At 44.7% G+C, this 21,778-nt stretch overlaps 1 protein-coding gene across 1 annotated transcript in view; it reads right to left on the bottom strand.

The window, feature by feature from the left end:
- The window catches only part of LOC134966189 (sulfotransferase 2B1-like), a 129,358-nt gene extending 107,804 nt beyond the window's left edge, over positions 1-21,554 (bottom strand). The window contains exon 1 of the mRNA XM_063942748.1: positions 21,453-21,554. The gene's annotated coding sequence lies outside the window, so the exon portion shown is untranslated. The remainder of the gene's footprint in view (positions 1-21,452) is intronic.
- Positions 21,555-21,778: the final 224 nt, after the last annotated feature.

Below are 21,778 nucleotides of genomic sequence, written 5' to 3'. Positions count from 1 at the left end.
CTTACTCACACAGCTACCTCATTGCGCCTCTTTTTTTCTTTGCGTCATGTGCTGTTTGGGGAGGGTTTTTTGGAAGGGACATCCTGCGTGACACTGCAGTGCCACTCCTAGATGGGCCCGGTGTTTGTGTCGGCCACTAGGGTCGCTTATCTTACTCACACAGCGACCTCGGTGCAAATTTTAGGACTAAAAATAATATTGTGAGGTGTGAGGTATTCAGAATAGACTGAAAATGAGTGTAAATTATGGTTTTTGAGGTTAATAATACTTTGGGATCAAAATGACCCCCAAATTCTATGATTTAAGCTGTTTTTTAGTGTTTTTGGAAAAAAACACCCGAATCCAAAACACACCCGAATCCGACAAAAAAAATTCGGTGAGGTTTTGCCAAAACGCGTTCGAACCCAAAACACGGCCGCGGAACCGAACCCAAAACCAAAACACAAAACCCAAAAAATTTCAGGCGCTCATCTCTAATAATGACCCCAGTAGTGCTGCTTACACATAATGACCCCAGTAGTAGTGCAGCTTACATGTAATGCCCCAGTAGTAGCGCAGTTTTACATAAAGCCCCAGTAGTAGCGCAACTTACACATAATGCCCCAGTAGTAGCGCAGCTTTCACGTAACGCCCCAGTAGTAGCGCAGCTTACACATAACGCCCCAGTAGTAGTGCAGCTTACACGTAATGCCCCAGTAGTAGCGCAGCTTACATGTAATGCCAACAGAAGTGCATTTTATTCACATTCCCCCCTCCCCCGCACACACACACACACACACACACACACACACACACACACACACACACACACACACACACACACTTTTTCACTTACTCTCCCTGGCTGGCAGGATCTGGAGCAACTTGTCCTCCTCTGTGGCACTGCAGTCTGATGGTCCCATGTAGCCCCGCCCCCTCCATCTGTTTAGCTCTGCCCCTTCCACCCGTGTAGCTCAACCCCTTCCATCCGATCAGTCACTGTCACAGGAGGGGAGAGGAGAGGAGGCTTTCAGCTGTCAGCGCGCTGCCTGTCATGCAGTGACAGGCACAACAGCTGGCAGCAGCAGGGGGCCCAGGCACAGCAGCGTGGATACAGAGCAGGTAGAGCACCTCTCCTGTCTGGCACCTACCTGCACTGCATCCCTTTGCCGAGCGGGTAGCGCTGGGCCTGGCTACACACCTACATCACACCTATATTTCACAACAGGGCTACACACCGACATCACACCTACATTACACATTAGGCAGGGATACACACCGACATCACAGCTACATTACAAAGTAAGGCTACATACCTACATCACACCTATATTTCACAGCAGGGCTACACACTGACATCACACCTACATTACACATCAGGCAGGGATACACACCAATATCACAGTTACATTACACAGCAGGGCTAAACACCAACAACACACCTACAATACACAGCAGGGCTACTCACCTACATCACAATTACATTACACAGCAGGGCTACATCACACCTCTATTACACAGCAGGGCTACACACTGACGTCACAACTACATTACACATCACTGATACATACTGATATCACACCTACATAACACATCATGCAGGGATACAGACCAACACCACACCTACATTACACAGCAGAGATACTACTGACATCACACGCACATTACATGGCAGAGCTACATACTGACATCACACCTACATTACACATCAGGGATACATACTGACCTCATACCTACATTAACATAGTAACTAAGGGGTCTATTCATGAGCAGTGAAAAGTGTGGAGAAGTGAGCTAGTGGCGAAGTTGCCCATGGCAACCAATCAGTGTTGAGGTAACATTTATAAAATGCAGTCTATAAAACTATACATAGCAGCTGATTGGTTGCCATGGGCAACTTCTCCATTGGCTCACTTCTCCACACATTTCACTGCTTCATGAATAGACCACATAGTAACATAGTCGGTGAGGCTGAAAAAAGACTAGTAGTCCATCGAGTTCAACCTGAATTATATTGCATTCCTTATTTTATTTAGGTTAAAAGGCTATATCCTCGTACATCTTTTTCCATTAGAAATTTGTCTAACCCATTTTTAAACGCATTGACTGAGTCCGTAATAACAACCTTCTCTGGCAGTGTATTCCATATTTGTATTGCTCTTACAGTGAAGAATCGCTTACTGCGCTGGGTACAAAATTTCCTCTCCTCAAGCCTTAGCGGGTGTCCGCGTGTTTTGTGTAGAGGCCTCTTAGTAGACAACACACCTGATAGCTCTGCATATTGCCCCTTTATATATTTGTAAATATTAATCATATCTCCACTTAATCGTCTCATTTCTAGTGTAAACATATCTAATCTAGAAAGCCTCTCCTCATAGTCCAGTGTCTCCAACCCCTGAATCAATTTGGTAGCTCACCTCTGAAACTTCTCAAGTTCTAATATGTCTCTTTTATAGTGTGGTGCCCAGAACTGTACACAACACTCAAGATGCAGTCGTACCAATGATTTATACAGTGGCAGGATTACGCTCTCATCCCTTGTCTCAATTACCCTTCTAATGCATGCTATCACCTTATTTGCCTTTGTTGCTGCACTTTGACATTGTGTGTAGCCACTAAGTCTACTATCAATGAACACCCCCAAATCCTTTTCTAATGCAGTTTCCTCTATTTTTCCCCATTTAATTGATAGGTTGCATGTTTATTCTTTGTCCCAAAGTGCATAACTTTACATTTTTCCACATTAAACCTCATACACCATTTCATTGGCCAAACTTCCAGTTTAGATAAATCGCTCTGAAGAGACTCCACATCCACATCTGACTTTATTACCCTACATATTTCAGTATCGTCTGCAAAAATTTACACTGTGCTTTCTAGTCCTTCTCCTAAATCATTAATAAATATATTAAATAATTGTGGCCCCAGCACAGAACCCTGCGGTATTCCACTAATTACTTTAGCCCAGGTGGAAAACATCCCATTAAATATCACTTGCTGTTCCCTGTTATCAAGCCAATTACTCACCCATGTACAAACAGTGTTTCCTATACCGAGCTCCCTTAATTTGAAAATCAGCCTCCTGTGAGGTACTGTGTCGAAAGCTTTTGCAAAATCTAGATAAACCACATCTATTACGTTACCCTGGTCGAGATTGTCGCTTACTATCACATAGAAGCTAATCAAATTAGTTTGGCATAACCTATTTCTCACAAAACCATGCTGGTTCTTATTACTAGCATGGGAGTTCTCCAAGTAGTCCTGTATGCTGTCCCTTAGTATACTTTCCAATAGTTTCTACACTATTGATGTCAGACTAACCGGTCTATAGTTATTAGTTACCAGGATGAAGTTTAATACCCTTTTTAAATACTGGGACTACATCCGCTATACGCCAGTCCTTTGGCACCATGCCTGATCTAAGAGACTCAGTGAAAATCAGATACAGCGGCCTCGCTATTTCAGCATTTTGCTCTATCAGAACCCTAGGATGTAGGCCATCTGGACCAGGAGATTTATTGGTGTTAATTTTTTTTAATCGTTCATGAACTTTTTCCTCAGACAGATTAGTATTAAGCAATGGGCCTTTATCAATACTATTGTTATTGTTACTCACTAATTCCACAATCTGGTCCTCTCTAGCAAACACAGATGAGAAAAATGTGTTCAATATTTCAGCTTTTTCATTGTCATTATTTATCAGGAATCCCAGTTCGCTTTTTAATCATCCTATATTCTCTTTTTTAGGCCCTTACCATTTATGTGCTTAAAGAATTTTTTAGGGTTAGTTTTACTCTCCTTAGCAATTTGCTTTTTCGTTTTCTATTTTAGCGGCTCTGAGTTCCTTTTTGCATTTTTTGTTATATTCCTTGTAGTACTGAAATGACTCCACCTTCCCATCTGATTTGTAAGCTTTGAATGCTCTCCTCTTTTTATCCATTTCTTCCTTAACTTTTTTGTTTAACCACATTGGTTTGAATTTAGTACTCTTATATTTACTGCCTAAGGGGATGCACTTATGGGTATATTTGTCAAGCATCGTTTTAAAAAAATCCCACATTTAGGCTGTGTTTTTCCCCTGAAACAAAGTTCCCCAAACTATGTCCTTTAGTGCATTTTTCAGCATGTGAAAATTAGCTTTTTTAAAGTTAAGAGTCTTAGTTGTACCCTTATAGTGCTGCTTTTGAATGCTAATATCAAATGTGATTATATTATGATCACTGTTACCCAAGGTCTCTCCTACTGCTGTATTTGCTATTATCTCCACGTTGTTAGTTAGTACCAGGTCCAGTATAGTCCCTAATCTGGTTGGTTCCTCGACTATTTGCAACAAGAAATTGTCCTTTAACATATTTAAGAACATTTTACCCCTAGCTGTATTACATGATTCGCTGATAGTAACATAGTCCGTGAGATTGAAAAAAGACTAGTAGCCATCATTACTAGAGATGAGCGGGTTCGGTTCCTCGGAATCCGAACCCCCCCGAACTTCACCCATTTTACACCGGTTCTGAGGCAGATTCGAATCTTCCCGCCTTGCTCGGTTAACTCGAGCGCGCCCGAACGTCATCATCCCGCTGTCGGATTCTCGCGAAATTCGTATTCTATATAAGGAGCCGCGCATCGCCGCCATTTTCACTCGTGCATTGGAGATGATAGGGAGAGGACGTGTGCAGCGTTCTCTCAGTTGTGTTCAGTGTGCTGCAAATATCTGTGTTCAGTGTGCTGCAAATATCTGTGCTCAGTGTGCTTGCAAATATCTGTGCTCAGTGTGCTGAAAATATCTACGTTCTCTGCCTGAAAAATGCTCCATATCTGTGCTGCATTGTAGTATATAGTAGGAGGACAGTGCAGAATTTTGCTGACCAGTGACCACCAGTATTATATCAGTACGGTACAGTAGTCCACTGCTCTACCTACCTCTGTGTCGTCAAGTATACTATCCATCCATACCTGTGGTGCATTTTAGTTGTTGTGCGCAGTAGTACGAGGACAGTGCATAATTTTGCTGACCACCAGTATATAATATATAGCAGTACGGTACAATAGTCCACTGCTCTACCTACCTCTGTGTCGTCAATTATACTATCCATCCATACCTGTGGTGCATTTAAGTTGTTGTGCGCAGTAGTAGGAGGACACTGCATAATTTTGCTGACCACAAGTATATAATATATAGCAGTACGGTACAGTAGTCCACTGCTCTACCTACCTCTGTGTCGTCAAGTATACTATCCATCCATACCTGTGGTGCATTTAAGTTGTTGTGCGCAGTAGTAGGAGGACAGTGCATAATTTTGCTGACCACCAGTATATAATATATAGCAGTACGGTACAGTAGTCCACTGCTATACCTACCTCTGTGTCGTCAAGTATACTATCCATCCATACCTGTGGTGCATTTCAGTTGTTGTGCGCAGTAGTAGGAGGACAGTGCATAATTTTGCTGACCACCAGTTTATAATATATAGCAGTACGGTACAGTAGTCCACTGCTCTACCTACCTCTGTGTCATCAAGTATACTATCCATCCATACCTGTGGTGAATTTTAGTTGTTGTGCGCAGTAGTAGGAGGACAGTGCATAATTTTGCTGACCACCAGTATATAATATATAGCAGTACGGTACAGTAGTCCACTGCTCTACCTACCTCTGTGTCATCAAGTATACTATCCATCCATACCTGTGGTACATTTTAGTTGTTCTGCTCAGTAGTAGGAGGACAGTGCAGAATTTTGCTGACCACCAGTATATAATATATAGCAGTACGGTACAGTAGTCCACTGCTCTACCTACCTCTGTGTCGTCAAGTATACTATCCATCCATACCTGTGGTGCATTTAAGTTGTTGTGCGCAGTAGTAGGAGGACAGTGCATAATTTTGCTGACCACCAGTATATAATATATAGCAGTACGGTACAGTAGTCCACTGCTCTACCTACCTCTGTGTCGTCAAGTATACTATCCATCCATACCTGTGGTGCATTTAAGTTGTTGTGCGCAGTAGTAGGAGGACAGTGCATAATTTTGCTGACCACCAGTATATAATATATAGCAGTACAGTACAGTAGTCCACTGCTCTACCTACCTCTGTGTCATCAAGTATACTATCCATCCATACCTGTGGTGCATTTTAGTTGTTGTGCGCAGTAGTAGGAGGGCAGTGCAGAATTTTGCAGTACGGTACAGTAGGCCATTGCTATTGATATATTACTGGCATATAATTCCACACATTAAAAAATGGAGAACAAAAATGTGGAGGGTAAAATAGGGAAGATCAAGATCCACTTCCACCTCGTGCTGAAGCTGCTGCCACTAGTCATGGCCGAGACATTGAAATGCCATCAACGTCGTCTGCCAAGGCCGATGCCCAATGTCATAGTAGAGAGCATGTAAAATCCAAAAAGCAAAAGTTCAGTAAAATGACCCAAAAATCAAAATTAAAAGCGTCTGATGAGAAGCGTAAACTTACCAATACGCCATTTACGACACGGAGTGGCAAGGAACGGCTGAGGCCCTGGCCTATGTTCATGGCTAGTGGTTCAGATTCACATGAGGATGGAAGCACTCATCCTCTCGTTAGAAAACTGCAGTGCCATTCCTAGATGGGCCAGGTGTTTGTGTCGGCCACTTGGGTTGCTTAGCTTAGTCACACATCGACCTTGGTGCACCTCTTTTTTTCTTTGCATCATGTGCTGTTTGGGGACTGTTTTTTGAAGTGCCATCTTGTCTGACACTGCAGTGCCACTCCTAGATGGGCCAGGTGTTTGTGTCGGCCACTTGGGTCGCTTAGCTTCGCCACACAGCTACCTCATTGCACCTCTTTTTTTCTTTGCATCATGTGCTGTTTGGGGACTATTTTTTGAAGTGCCATCCTGTCTGACACTGCAGTGCCACTCTTAGATGGGCCAGGTGTTTGTGTCGGCCACTTGGGTCGCTTAGCTTAGTCACACAGCGACCTTGGTGCACCTCTTTTTTTCTTTGCATCATGTGCAGTTTGGGAACTATTTTTTGAAGTGCCATCCTGTCTGACACTGCAGTGCCACTGCTAGATGGGCCAGGTGTTTGTGTCGGCCACTTGGGTCGCTTAGCTTAGTCACACAGCTACCTCGGTGCAAATTTTAGGACTAAAAATAATATTGTGAGGTGTGAGGTGTTCAGAATAGACTGGAAATGAGTGGAAATTATGGTTATTGAGGTTAATAATACTATGGGATCAAAATGACCCCCAAATTCTATGATTTAAGCTGTTTTTGAGGGTTTTTTGTAAAAAAAACACCTGAATCCAAAACACACCCGAATCCGACAAAAAAATTTCAGCGAGGTTTTGCCAAAACTCGTCCGAATCAAAAACACGGCCGCGGAACCGAATCCAAAACCAAAACACAAAACCCGAAAAATGTCCGGTGCACATCACAGCATAGATTCATACTGACATCACACCTGCATTACACAGCAATGATACATACTGACATCACACCTACATTACACAGCAGAGCTACATACTGACATCACAGCTATATTACACAGCAGGGATACATACTGACATCACACCTACATTACATGGCAGAGCTACATACTTACATCAAAGCTACATTACACAGCAGGAAAACATACTGACATTGCACCTACAGTACAGTACACAGCAGGAATACATACTGACATCACACCTGCATTACATAGCAGAGCTACATACTGACATCACACCTACATTACACAGCAGGGAGACATACTGACATTGCACCTACAGTACAGTACACAGCAGGGATTCATAGGGCGGGATTTGCTAAATGGAAAATTTGGTAAAACACCCATTTACTGCATTTTCCGAATGTACTACATGCTGGCCGCTGGGGCACCACTGTGGAGGGGAACACCCTGGCGTTACCCCATAGAAGCCTATGGGCTTCTCTCCACAGCACTGGTGTGTTGGATCCTTCCAAGCATGCCCCACTGCTGCCCTGTCACTCTGCGCATGCGCAGAAGGACTCCTGGGGCATAAGCCCGGAAGTTCATGGCCCACTGGAAATGGCGAAGGACAGCTCTTATCGGAAGAGCTGTCCTTCACAATACTAATCGCATATGTAAGTGCATATGCAATTAGCATCATGGTAATGGGCGGCGATGTCAATTAGTACATCCCGTGTGTAATGTAGGTGTGATGTCAGTATGGGCGTACTGACATCACACCTACATTACACAGCAGGGATACACACAAACATCACACCTACATAACACAGCAGGGCTACATACTGACATCACAGCTACATTACATGGCTACACACTGACATCACACCTACATCATTATATACATACAGTATACAGTATGTGACATGTACATGTGACAGACATAATCCGGCCCTGGTGGTAACTAGAGATGTGCGCTGCACCATCTTTTCTGGATTTGACTCTGATTCATCTGCCGGCTTTGGATTTGCATTTGCCAAACCGCTGTGACTGGCTATGGATTTGGATATAGATTTTTTTCAAAAATTGACAAAATAGCTAATATCACATACAGTAATTTGGGCCTTTTTTGTTCACTTCCATTTAATTTTGACCTCACAACTCACAATAATGTTTTCACCAATATTGGCCAAAGGCTGCAGCAAGCTGGCTGGTTACTAAGCGATGGCTCTATATATCTTTTTATTACAATTTTTCTATTTTTCAACTTGCAGCTAGGTTCAAACTGTGTAGATCACAGGGCTTATAGATGCACGTGAACAAAGTGCACTAGGGTAAAGCGCACCAACCAGTACAAACAATAGATTTATATATTTTTTTATTTTTCTATTTTTAAACTTGCAGCTATTGTAGGTTCAAACTGCACGTGAACAAAGCGCACTTTAGTAAAGCGCACCAACCAACCAGTACAAAATAATTGATACAGTATGTATATTTTATTTTTCTGTTTTAAACTTGCAGCTCGGTTTGAATTGTGTGGATCACAGGGCTTATAGATGCACATGAACAAAGCACACTAGGGTAAAGCACATCAAACGGTACAATTTACAGCAGAATACAGCACAGCATACAGCAGCGTGCCCCCTATACACACTGGCTATACAGTACAGCCCCTTTTGAGTTAGAGATGAGCGGGTTCGGTTTCTCTGAATCCGAACCCGCCCGAACTTCATGGTTTTTTTCACGGGTCCGAGCAGACTCGGATCCTCCCGCCTTGCTCGGTTAACCCGAGCGCGCCCGAACGTCATCATGACGCTGTCGGATTCTCGCGAGACTCGGATTCTATATAAGGAGCCGCGCGTCGCCGCCATTTTCACACGTGCATTGAGATTGATAGGGAGAGGACGTGGCTGGCGTCCTCTCCATTTAGATTATAAGAGAGAGAGATTTACTGGAGTTTAGGACTAGGAGGAGTACTGTAGAAGTGTAGAGAGTGCAGAGAGTTTACTAGTGAGTGACCACCAGACAGTGCAGTTTATTTAATATATCCGTTCTCTGCCTGAAAAAAGCGATACACACAGTGACTCAGTCACATACCATATCTGTGTGCACTGCTCAGGCTCAGCCCAGTGTGCTGCATCATCTATATATATTATATATCTGTCTGACTGCTCAGCTCACACAGCTTATAATTGTGGGGGAGACTGGGGAGCACTGCAGTGCCAGTTATAGGTTATAGCAGGAGCCAGGAGTACATAATATTATATAGTGAGTGACCACCAGACAGTGCAGTTTATTTAATATATCCGTTCTCTGCCTGAAAAAAGCGATACACACAGTGACTCAGTCACATACCATATCTGTGTGCACTGCTCAGGCTCAGCCCAGTGTGCTGCATCATCTATATATATTATATATCTGTCTGACTGCTCAGCTCACACAGCTTATAATTGTGGGGGAGACTGGGGAGCACTGCAGTGCCAGTTATAGGTTATAGCAGGAGCCAGGAGTACATAATATTATATTAAAATTAAACAGTGCACACTTTTGCTGCAGGAGTGCCACTGCCAGTGTGACTGACCAGTGACCTGACCACACTGACCACCAGTATAGTTAGTAGTATACTTATATTGTGATTGCCTGAAAAAGTTAAACACTCGTCGTGTGACTTCACTTGTGTGTTGTTTTTTTTTTTATTCTATAAAAATAAAACTCATTCTGCTGACAGACAGTGTCCAGCAGGTCCGTCATTATATAATATATAATATATACCTGTCCGGCTGCAGTAGTGATATATATATATTTTTTATATCATTTATCATCCAGTCGCAGCAGACACAGTACGGTAGTTCACGGCTGTGGCTACCTCTGTGTCTGCACTCGGCAGGCAGTCCGTCCATAATTGTATACCACCTAACCGTGGTTTTTTTTTCTTCTTTATACATACATACTACTACGACATCTCTTTATCAACCAGTCTATATTAGCAGCAGACACAGTACAGTACGGTAGTTCACGGCTGTGGCTACCTCTGTGTCTGCACTCGGCAGGCAGTCCGTCCATAATTGTATACCACCTAACCGTGGTTTTTTTTTCTTTCTTCTTTATACATACATAGTTACATAGACATCTCTTTATCAACCAGTCTATATTAGCAGCAGACACAGTACAGTACGGTAGTTCACGGCTGTGGCTACCTCTGTGTCTGCACTCGGCAGGCAGTCCGTCCATAATTGTATACCACCTAACCGTGGTTTTTTTTTCTTTCTTCTTTATACATACATACTACTACGACATCTCTTTATCAACCAGTCTATATTATTAGCAGCAGACACAGTACAGTACGGTAGTTCACGGCTGTGGCTACCTCTGTGTCTGCACTCGGCAGGCAGTCCGTCCATAATTGTATACCACCTAACCGTGGTTTTTTTTTCTTTCTTCTTTATACATACATAGTTACATAGACATCTCTTTATCAACCAGTCTATATTAGCAGCAGACACAGTACAGTACGGTAGTTCACGGCTGTGGCTACCTCTGTGTCTGCACTCGGCAGGCAGTCCATAATTGTATACTAGTATCCATCTCCATTGTTTACCTGAGGTGCCTTTTAGTTGTGCCTATTAAAATATGGAGAACAAAAATGTTGAGGTTCCAAAATTAGGGAAAGATCAAGATCCACTTCCACCTCGTGCTGAAGCTGCTGCCACTAGTCATGGCCGAGACGATGAAATGCCAGCAACGTCGTCTGCCAAGGCCGATGCCCAATGTCATAGTACAGAGCATGTCAAATCCAAAACACCAAATATCAGGAAAAAAAAGGACTCCAAAACCTAAAATAAAATTGTCGGAGGAGAAGCGTAAACTTGCCAATATGCCATTTACGACACGGAGTGGCAAGGAACGGCTGAGGCCCTGGCCTATGTTCATGGCTAGTGGTTCAGCTTCACATGAGGATGGAAGCACTCAGCCTCTCGCTAGAAAAATGAAAAGACTCAAGCTGGCAAAAGCAGCACAGCAAAGAACTGTGCATTCTTCGAAATCCCAAATCCACAAGGAGAGTCCAATTGTGTCGGTTGCGATGCCTGACCTTCCCAACACTGGACGTGAAGATAATCTGTGAGGAGGGGGATGTACACGGTGATATATCGGAGGGTGATGATGAGGTGGACATCTTGCCTCTGTAGAGCCAGTTTGTGCAAGGAGAGATTAATTGCTTCTTTTTTGGGGGGGGTCCAAACCAACCCGTCATATCAGTCACAGTCGTGTGGCAGACCCTGTCACTGAAATGATGGGTTGGTTAAAGTGTGCATGTCCTGTTTTGTTTATACAACATAAGGGTGGGTGGGAGGGCCCAAGGACAATTCCATCTTGCACCTCTTTTTTCTTTTCTTTTTCTTTGCATCATGTGCTGATTGGGGAGGGTTTTTTGGAAGGGACATCCTGTGTGACACTGCAGTGCCACTCCTAAATGGGCCCGGTGTTTGTGTCGGCCACTAGGGTCGCTAATCTTACTCACACAGTCAGCTACCTCATTGCGCCTCTTTTTTTCTTTGCGTCATGTGCTGTTTGGGGAGGGTTTTTTGGAAGGGACATCCTGCGTGACACTGCAGTGCCACTCCTAGATGGGCCCGGTGTTTGTGTCGGCCACTAGGGTCGCTAATCTTACTCACACAGCTACCTCATTGCGCCTCTTTTTTTCTTTGCGTCATGTGCTGTTTGGGGAGGGTTTTTTGGAAGGGACATCCTGCGTGACACTGCAGTGCCACTCCTAGATGGGCCCGGTGTTTGTGTCGGCCACTAGGGTCGCTAATCTTACTCACACAGCTACCTCATTGCGCCTCTTTTTTTCTTTGCGTCATGTGCTGTTTGGGGAGGGTTTTTTGGAAGGGCCATCCTGCGTGACACTGCAGTGCCACTCCTAGATGGGCCCGGTGTTTGTGTCGGCCACTAGGGTCGCTAATCTTACTCACACAGCTACCTCATTGCGCCTCTTTTTTTCTTTGCGTCATGTGCTGTTTGGGGAGGGTTTTTTGGAAGGGACATCCTGCGTGACACTGCAGTGCCACTCCTAGATGGGCCCGGTGTTTGTGTCGGCCACTAGGGTCGCTTATCTTACTCACACAGCGACCTCGGTGCAAATTTTAGGACTAAAAATAATATTGTGAGGTGTGAGGTATTCAGAATAGACTGAAAATGAGTGTAAATTATGGTTTTTGAGGTTAATAATACTTTGGGATCAAAATGACCCCCAAATTCTATGATTTAAGCTGTTTTTTAGTGTTTTTTGAAAAAAACACCCGAATCCAAAACACACCCGAATCCGACAAAAAAAATTCGGTGAGGTTTTGCCAAAACGCGTTCGAACCCAAAACACGGCCGCGGAACCGAACCCAAAACCAAAACACAAAACCCGAAAAATTTCAGGCGCTCATCTCTATTTTGAGTCTCTGGACACAGCACAGTTATTATATATTAATAAAATATAACAGAGTCAGCACATCATACAGCAGCGTGCCTCCTATACACACTGGCTATACAGCACAGCCCCTTGTGAGACTCTGGACACAGCACAGCTGTTAAATAAAATTAATATATTAAAAAATAATATATTATACAGCAGAGTCAGCGCAGCAAACAGCAGTGTGCCCCCTATCCACAGGGCCAGCGACAGGGGGGGTCAAAGGGGACACTTGTACTCAGAGTGACAGGAGCCTCTCACACACAGAAACTGTGCAACGCGAGTGTGCTATCACTCTTCCAGGTCCAGCTCTGTTGTCGGCAGTTATGGGACATGGCAGCAGCTCTGCTGGTCAGGATTCCTGTGCAATGCGCCAGACTCTTCTTGTGAGGTGTGATGGCTGCATGGTACCTGCTGTGCGGTGTTGAGGTCTGGACACTGGGGACACCTATGAATCCCTGCTATGTACTGTACTGTAGGTGCAATGTCAGTATGTCTCCCTGTTGTGTAATGTAGGTGTGATGTCAGTATGTAGCTCTGCTATGTAATGCAGGTATGTATGTATCCCTGCTGTGTACTGTACTATCCCAGCTGTGTACTGTACTGTATGTGCAATTTCTTGTGAGGTGTGATGGCTGCATGGTACCTGCTGTGCGGTGTTCAGGTCTGGACACTGGGGAATGCTGTGCAGGTGAGTCTCTCCCGGGGTGAGTGGATTGATGAGGGGATACGGGGCTTTGGGACCTGGAAGCAGCTAAGCTGCTGTCCTCCCTTTGGCAGTGGCTCTCCCGGAGACTCGCACAGCAGACTGTCACTATTGTTAGCGTCGGTGTCCCAACGTGCCGCATTAAAGAGAAGTAGATGCACTCAATAAACTACAGCTCCCAGAAGCCCTTAGCGCTGAAGCATTCCGGCGCTGTCCAAAACATTGTGAGTGACATACTACTGGGGGCAGGGCCACATACAGCATTCAGTTACTCCATCCTACCAGTCCTCCCCTTCAGGCCATGCCCCCTTTAAAGCCCATATTTATCAAACTTCAGAGAGTGAAAAATTGCACGGTGATAAAGGGGGTAATTCCAAGTTGATCGCAGCAGGAAATTTTTTAGCAGTTGGGCAAAACCATATGCACTGCAGGGGGGGCAGATATAACATTTGCAGAGAGAGTTAGATTTGGGTGGGTTATTTTGTTTCTGTGCAGGGTAAATACTGGCTGCTTTATTTTTACACTGCAAATTAAATTGCAGATTGAACACACCCCACCCAAATCTAACTCTCTCTGCACATGTTATATCTGCCCAACTGCTAAAAATTTCCTGCTGCGATCAACTTGGAATTACCCCCAAAGTACGAACCAATTAGTGATGTACACCGGACATTTTTCGGGTTTTGTGTTTTGGTTTTGGATTCGGTTCCGCGGCCGTGTTTTGGATTCGGACGCGTTTTGGCAAAACCTACCTGAAAATTTTTAGTCGGATTCGGGTGTGTTTTGGATTCAGGTGTTTTTTTACAAAAACCCCTCAAAAACAGCTTAAATCATAGACTTTGGGGGTCATTTTGATCCCATAGTATTATTAACCTCAATAACCATAATTTCCACTCATTTTCAGTCTATTCTGAACACCTCACAATATTATTTTTAGTCCTAAAATTTGCACAGAGGTCGCTGGATGACTAAGCTAAGCGACCCAAGTGGCCGACACAAACACCTGGCCCATCTAGGAGTAGCACTGCAGTGTCAGACAGGATGGCACTTCAAAAAAATAGTCCCCAAACAGCACATGATGCAAAGAAAAAAAGAGGTGCACCAAGGTCGCTGGATGGCTAAGCTAAGCGACACAAGTGGCCGACACAAACACCTGGCCCATCTAGGAGTGGCACTGCAGTGTCAGGCAGGATGGCACTTCAAAAAAATAGTCCCCAAACAGCACATGATGCAAAGAAAAATGAAAGAAAAAAGAGGTGCAAGATGGAATTGTCCTTGGGCCCTCCCACCCACCCTTATGTTGTATAAACAGGACATGCACACTTTAACAAACCCATCATTTCAGCGACAGGGTCTGCCACACAACTGTGACTGAAATGACTGGTTGGTTTGGGACCCCACCAAAAAAGAAGCAATCAATCTCTCCTTGCACAAACTGGCTCTACAGAGGCAAGATGTCCACCTCCTCCTCATCGTCCGATTCCTCACCCCTTTCACTGTGTACATCCCCCTCCTCACAGATTATTAATTCGTCCCCACTGGAATCCACCATCTCAGGTCCCTGTGTACTTTCTGGAGGCAATTGCTGGTGAATGTCTCCACGGAGGAATTGATTATAATTCATTTTGATGAACATCATCTTCTCCACATTTTCTGGAAGTAACCTCGTACGCCGATTGCTGACAAGGTGAGCGGCTGCACTAAACACTCTTTCGGAGTACACACTGGAGGGTGGGCAACTTAGGTAAAATAAAGCCAGTTTCTGCAAGGGCCTCCAAATTGCCTCTTTTTTCTGCCAGTATACGTACGGACTGTCTGACGTGCCTACTTGGATGCGGTCACTCATATAATCCTCCACCATTCTTTCAATGGTGAGAGAATCATATGCAGTGACAGTAGACAACATGTCAGTAATCGTTGGCAGGTCCTTCAGTCCGGATCAGATGTCAGCATCCGCTCCAGACTGCCCTGCATCACCGCCAGTGGGTGGGCTCGGAATTTTTATCCTTTTCCTCGCTCCCCCAGTTGCGGGAGAATGTGAAGGAGGAGCTGTTGACGGGTCACGTTCCGCTTGACTTGACAATTTTCTCACCAGCAGGTCTTTGAACCTCTGCAGACTTGTGTCTGCCGGAAAGAGAGATCCAACGTAGGTTTTAAATCTAGGATCGAGCACGGTGGCCAAAATGTAGTGCTCTGATTTCAACAGATTGACCACCCGTGAATCCTTGTTAAGCGAATTAAGGGCTCCATCCACAAGTCCCACATGCCTAGCGGAATCGCTCTGTTTTAGCTCCTCCTTCAATGTCTCCAGCTTCTTCTGCAAAAGCCTGATGAGGGGAATGACCTGACTCAGGCTGGCAGTGTCTGAACTGACTTCACGTGTGGCAAGTTCAAAGGGTTGCAGAACCTTGCACAACGTTGAAATCATTCTCCACTGCGCTTGAGTCAGGTGCATTCCCCCTCCTTTGCCTATATCGTAGGCAGATGTATAGGCTTGAATGGCCTTTTGCTGCTCCTCCATCCTCTGAAGCATATAGAGGGTTGAATTCCACCTCGTTACCACCTCTTGCTTCAGATGATGGCAGGGCAGGTTCAGGACTGTTTGCTGGTGCTCCAGTCTTCGGCACGCGGTGGCTGAATGCCGAAAGTGGCCCGCAATTCTTTGGGCCACCGACAGCATCTCTTGCACGCCCCTGTCGTTTTTTAAATAATTCTGCACCACCAAATTCAATGTATGTGCATAACATGGGACGTGCTGGAATTTGCCAAGATGTTACGCACGCACAATATTGCTGGCGTTGTCCGATGTCACAAATCCCCAGGAGAGTCCATTTGGGTAAAGCCATTCTGCGATGATGTTCCTCAGTTTCCGTAAGAGGTTGTCAGCTGTGTGCCTCTTCTGGAAAGCGGTGATACAAAGCGTAGCCTGCCTAGGAACGAGTTGGCATTTGCGAGATGCTGCTACTGGTGCCGCCGCTGCTGTTCTTGCTGCGGGAGGCAATACATCTACCCAGTGGGCTGTCACAGTCATATAGCCCTGAGTCTGCCCTGCTCCACTTGTCCACATGTCCGTGGTTAAGTGGACATTGGGTACAACTGCATTTTTTAGGACACTGGTGACTCTTTTTCTGAGGTCTGTGTACATTTTCGGTATCGCCTGCCTAGAGAAATGGAACCTAGATGGTATTTGGTACCGGGGACACAGTACCTCAATCAAGTCTGTAGTTGCCTGTGAATTAACGGTGGATAACGGAAACACGTTTCTCACCGCCCAGGCTGCCAAGGCCTGAGTTATCCGCTTTGCAGCAGGATGACTGCTGTGATATTTCATCTTCCTTGCAAAGGACTGTTGGACAGTCAATTGCTAACTGGAAGTAGTACAAGTGGTCTTCCGACTTCCCCTCTGGGATGACGATCGACTCCCAGCAGCAACAACAGCAATGCCAGCAGCAGGAGGCGTTACACTCAAGGATGCATCGGAGGAATCCCTGGCAGGAGAGGACTCGTCAGACTTGACAGTGACATGGCCTGCAGGACTATTGGCTTTCCTGTGTAAGGAGGAAATTGACACTGAGGGAGTTGGTGGTGTGGTTTGCAGGAGCTTGGTTACAAGAGGAAGGGATTTAGTGGTCAGTGGACTTTTTCCGCTGTCATCCAAAGTTTTTTAACTTGTCACTGACTTATGATGAATGTGCTGCAGGTGACGTATAAGGGAGGATGTTCCGAGGTGGTTAACGTCCTTACCCCTACTTACAACAGCTTGACAAAGGCAACACACGGCTTGACACCTGTTGTCCGCATTTGTGTTAAAATAATTCCACACCGAAGAGGTGATTTTTTTTTGTAATTTGACCAGGCATGTCAATGGCCATATTCGTCCCACGGACAACAGGTGTCTCCCTGGGTGCCTGACTTAAACAAACCACCTCACCATCAGAATCCTCCTTGTCAATTTCCTCCTCAGCGCCAGCAACACCCATATCCTCATCCTGGTGTATTTCAGCAGTGACATTTTCAATTTGACTATCAGGAACTGGACTGCGGGTGCTCCTTCCAGCACTTGCAGGGGGCATGCAAATGGTGGAAGGCGCCACCTCTTCCCGTCCAGTGTTGGGAAGGTCAGGCATCGCACCCGACACAATTGGACTCTCCTTGGGGATTTGTGATTTAAGAGAACGCACAGTTCTTTGCTGTGCTTTTGCCAGCTTAAGTCTTTTCATTTTTCTAGCGAGAGGATGAGTGCTTCCATCCTCATGTGAAGCTGAACCACTAGCCATGAACATAGGCCAGGGCCTCAGCCGTTCCTTGACACTCCGTGTCGTAAATGGCATATTGGCAAGTTTACGCTTCTCCTCAGACTCTTTTCATTTTGATTTTTGGGTCATTTTACTGAACTTTTGTGTTTTGGATTTTACATGTTCTCTACTATGACATTGGGCATCGGCCTTGGCAGACGACATTAATGGCATTTCATCGTCTCGGCCATGACTAGTGGCAGCAGCTTCAGCACGAGGTGGAAGTGGATCTTGATCTTTCCCTATTTTACCTTCTACATTTTTGTTCTCCATGTTTTAATGTGTGGAATTATATGCCAGTATCAATAGCAATGGCCTACTACTATATATACTGCGCACAACTGAAATGCACCACAGGTATGGATGGATAGTATATTTGACGACACAGAGGTAGGTAGAGCAGTGGCCTACTGTACCGTACTGCTATATATTATATACTGGTGGTCAGCAAACTGTGCAAAACTGAAATGCACCACAGGTATGGATGGATAGTATACTTGACGACACAGAGGTAGGTAGAGCAGTGGCCTACTGTACCGTACTGCTATATATTATATACTAGTGGTCAGCAAACTGTGCAAAAGCAAATGCACCACAGGTATGGATGGATAGTATACTTGACGACAAAGAGGTAGGTAGAGCAGTGGCCTACTGTACCGTACTGCTATATATTATATACTGGTGGTCAGCAAACTGTGCAAAACTGAAATGCACCACAGGTATGGATGGATAGTATACTTGACGACACAGAGGTAGGTAGAGCAGTGGCCTTCTGTACCGTACTCCTATATATTATATACTGGTGGTCAGCAAAATTATGCACTGTACTCCTACTATATACTATAATGCAGTACAGATATGGAGCGTTTTGCAGGCAGAGAACGTATAATACTGGTGGTCACTGGTCAGCAAAACTCTGCACTGTACTCCTCCTATATAATACTGCTGGTCCCCAGTCCCCACAATAAAGCAGTGTGAGCACAGATATATGCAGCACACTGAGCACAGATATGGAGCGTTTTTCAGGCAGAGAACGTATAATACTGGTGGTCTCTGGTCAGCAAAACTCTGCACTGTACTCCTCCTATATAATACTGCTGGTCCCCAGTCCCCACAATAAAGCAGTGTGAGCACAGATATATGCAGCACACTGAGCACAGATTTGCAGCGTTTTTCAGGCAGACAACGTATACTGGTGGTCACTGGTCAGCAAAACTCTGCACTGTACTCCTTCTATATAATACTGCTGGTCCCCAGTCCCCACAATAAAGCAGTGTGAGCACAGATATATGCAGCACACTGAGCACAGATATGGAGCGTTTTTCAGGCAGACAACGTATAATACTGGTGGTCACTGGTCAGCAAAACTCTGCACTTTACTCCTCCTATAATACTGCTGGTCCCCAGAATAAAGATATTTGCACTGCAGCCCCGTGAAACAAAGAGAGAGGACGCCAGCCACGTCCTCTCACGATCATTTCCAATGCACGAGTGAAAAATGGCGGCGACGCGCGGCTCCTTATATTGAATCCGAATCTCGCGAGAATCCGACAGCGGGATGATGACGTTCGGGCGCGCTCGGGTTAACCGAGCAAGGCGGGAGGATCCGAGTCTGCCTCAGACCCGTGTAAAAAGGGTGAAGTTCGGGGGGTTCGGATTCCGAGGAACCGAACCCGCTCATCACTAGAACCAATCAGTTCCTAACTGTCATTTTTCAAACACAGCCTGTAACATGGCAGTTAGGAGCTGATTAGCTGTACTTTATCACAGTGCAATTTATCATTCTCCATGGCTTGATAAATCTGGACCTAATTCTGGTAGGGGAGGATGGGTGCAGTGGTAATCAGGGAGTTGCTGTTCAGTTTGTGGAGCAGCGGAGGACTCCCACATTTAGGTAAGTCTGTGTTTTAGAAGTTTGTTCATATCATACATCTATTTGGACCGTCTCAATTATGTAATGTAAATACTGTACATAATTGTTTTGCCTTTTATTCTTTAAAGGGTTAAGTAACAGGTTTTATGTATTTGTGTTTGTATATAACTGTATTTTATATGGAATTATATAGTATAGGTTAATGCGATTTTCTACTATGATTGTCAAGCCACATCTCTGCACACAGCTATGATATACTGTATCTCCACCATTGTGTGGTCTTTGGGGGTGATTCAATAAGGACTGCTTATGCGATCATTACTGCGTTTTCCGGTGATGTGCAGAACGGGTCCTGCAATCGCATCGCAGGGATGTGAATGCCTCTGGCTGATTGATAGGCAGAGGCATTCACTGGGAGGGAAGACGGCCGGCATTGTCGGAAACAGGGGTGTGGCACCCCCATTTACTGGAAGTGGCGAGGCCAAGGACTGCATAGCGAGACGTAGTTTCCTTGACCTCGCAATCTGCACTGCAACGCCAAGCCTGAGTAAGCTGAAGCTTACTCAGCCTGCCGTCACAGATGAACATCGTGACCAATGGTCGTGATGTTAATCCCATATGCGATCACATTGCAAATGCACCTCCTCCTGCATTTGCATTGCTAAGGATTGCAATTGAAAAGCTGCTGTAAACAGCAATCCTTAGTCAGTTAGGACCTATGGGCCTAATTCAGACCTGATCACTTGGCAGCTAATTTTGCTGCCCTGCGTTCAGATAGTCGCCGCCCAAGGGGAGTGTATATTCGCCCATGCAAGTGTGCGATTGCATGTGCATGCCATGCTACAAATGTCTCTCAGTGAGCAGACAGCTGCAAATCCGTTCGCACGTCACTCACCATCAAATGATTTTTCCACTGTGTGCAGTCTGTGCGCAACCAAGGACTTACTCCTACAGTGCGATAACAACAGGCTGATCGGGTCTGGAGTTGACGTCACATACCCTCCCTGAAAACGTTTGGGAACGCCTGCGTTTTCCCTGACACTCCGGTAAAACGGTCAGTTACCACCCACAAAGGACCTCTTCATGTCAATCATCTTGTGAACGGCTGTGCGATTGAAATTTTCGCACCAGCTTGTCGTTGTTTGGCGATGCCTGTTGTTGTTTGGCAACGCGTGCGCACATTGCAGTGCATACGCATGCGCAGTCAATCGATAATCGGCCGCAGCGATCAGGTCTGAATCGGGACCTATGTACACAGACTGGTTACTCCTGAAATAAATCTGGCACAAATGCTGGATGCATCTTGAGACACAGCTGAACATAGACTGGCATAGGTCTGTTCCTGCTTATGTTTAGATAGAAAGCTAAGAATATTTTATTTGTGTGACTGACACTACACTTTTAAGTGCACTTCTGTAGAAAACCTGAATATAGTACTTTTTAAAGTATACGGTATGTCTCAGAAAGCTGTACTTCGTGGATAAAGCATACAACAAATGGTAAATTGCTTTTCCCTCTTATATGACCAATTACAGTTTAGAAATATTAATAAAAGAAATGACAATTGCCCCTGCAACAAAAATCAGACTGAAATGTACACATAAATAAATCAAATGCTGTTCTAAGATTTTGGGACAAGCAATATATTTGAACAGTAGTATGGTTATTAGGTGTTAGAATATATTGGGATTGAAGAGGATAAGGGTATAAAAGTATAATAGAATGATTTACCTTCAGTCCAGTGGCTTAGTCTCCCGATTACCTGGTACTGGACAAGCTGCTTGTTAGCTGTAATAAGACCTTGTACCTTGTGAACTAGAGTTCATTCTGTATTACCTTCATATTATAGCTCTGATGACAAAGGTAATTATACTCCTCCCATCCTGTAGATACAGCATTGGCCTTTTATCAGTAATGTACAAATTACAGGTATTATTTAAGTAATGTAAACACCACAGGTGCAAAAAAGAAAAATAGAATGAAGCAGGGTTGTGGGGTTAATTTTTATATTATCATATATGAGACATGGCTATATATATATATATATATATACTCCA

The sequence above is a fragment of the Pseudophryne corroboree genome, chromosome 10 (genome assembly GCF_028390025.1).
Source record: "Pseudophryne corroboree isolate aPseCor3 chromosome 10, aPseCor3.hap2, whole genome shotgun sequence".
In the NCBI taxonomy this organism is placed as follows: Eukaryota; Metazoa; Chordata; class Amphibia; order Anura; family Myobatrachidae; genus Pseudophryne; species Pseudophryne corroboree.
Note: the sequence above shows the minus strand (reverse complement) of the source record. Positions and strands in the feature narration are given on the sequence as shown.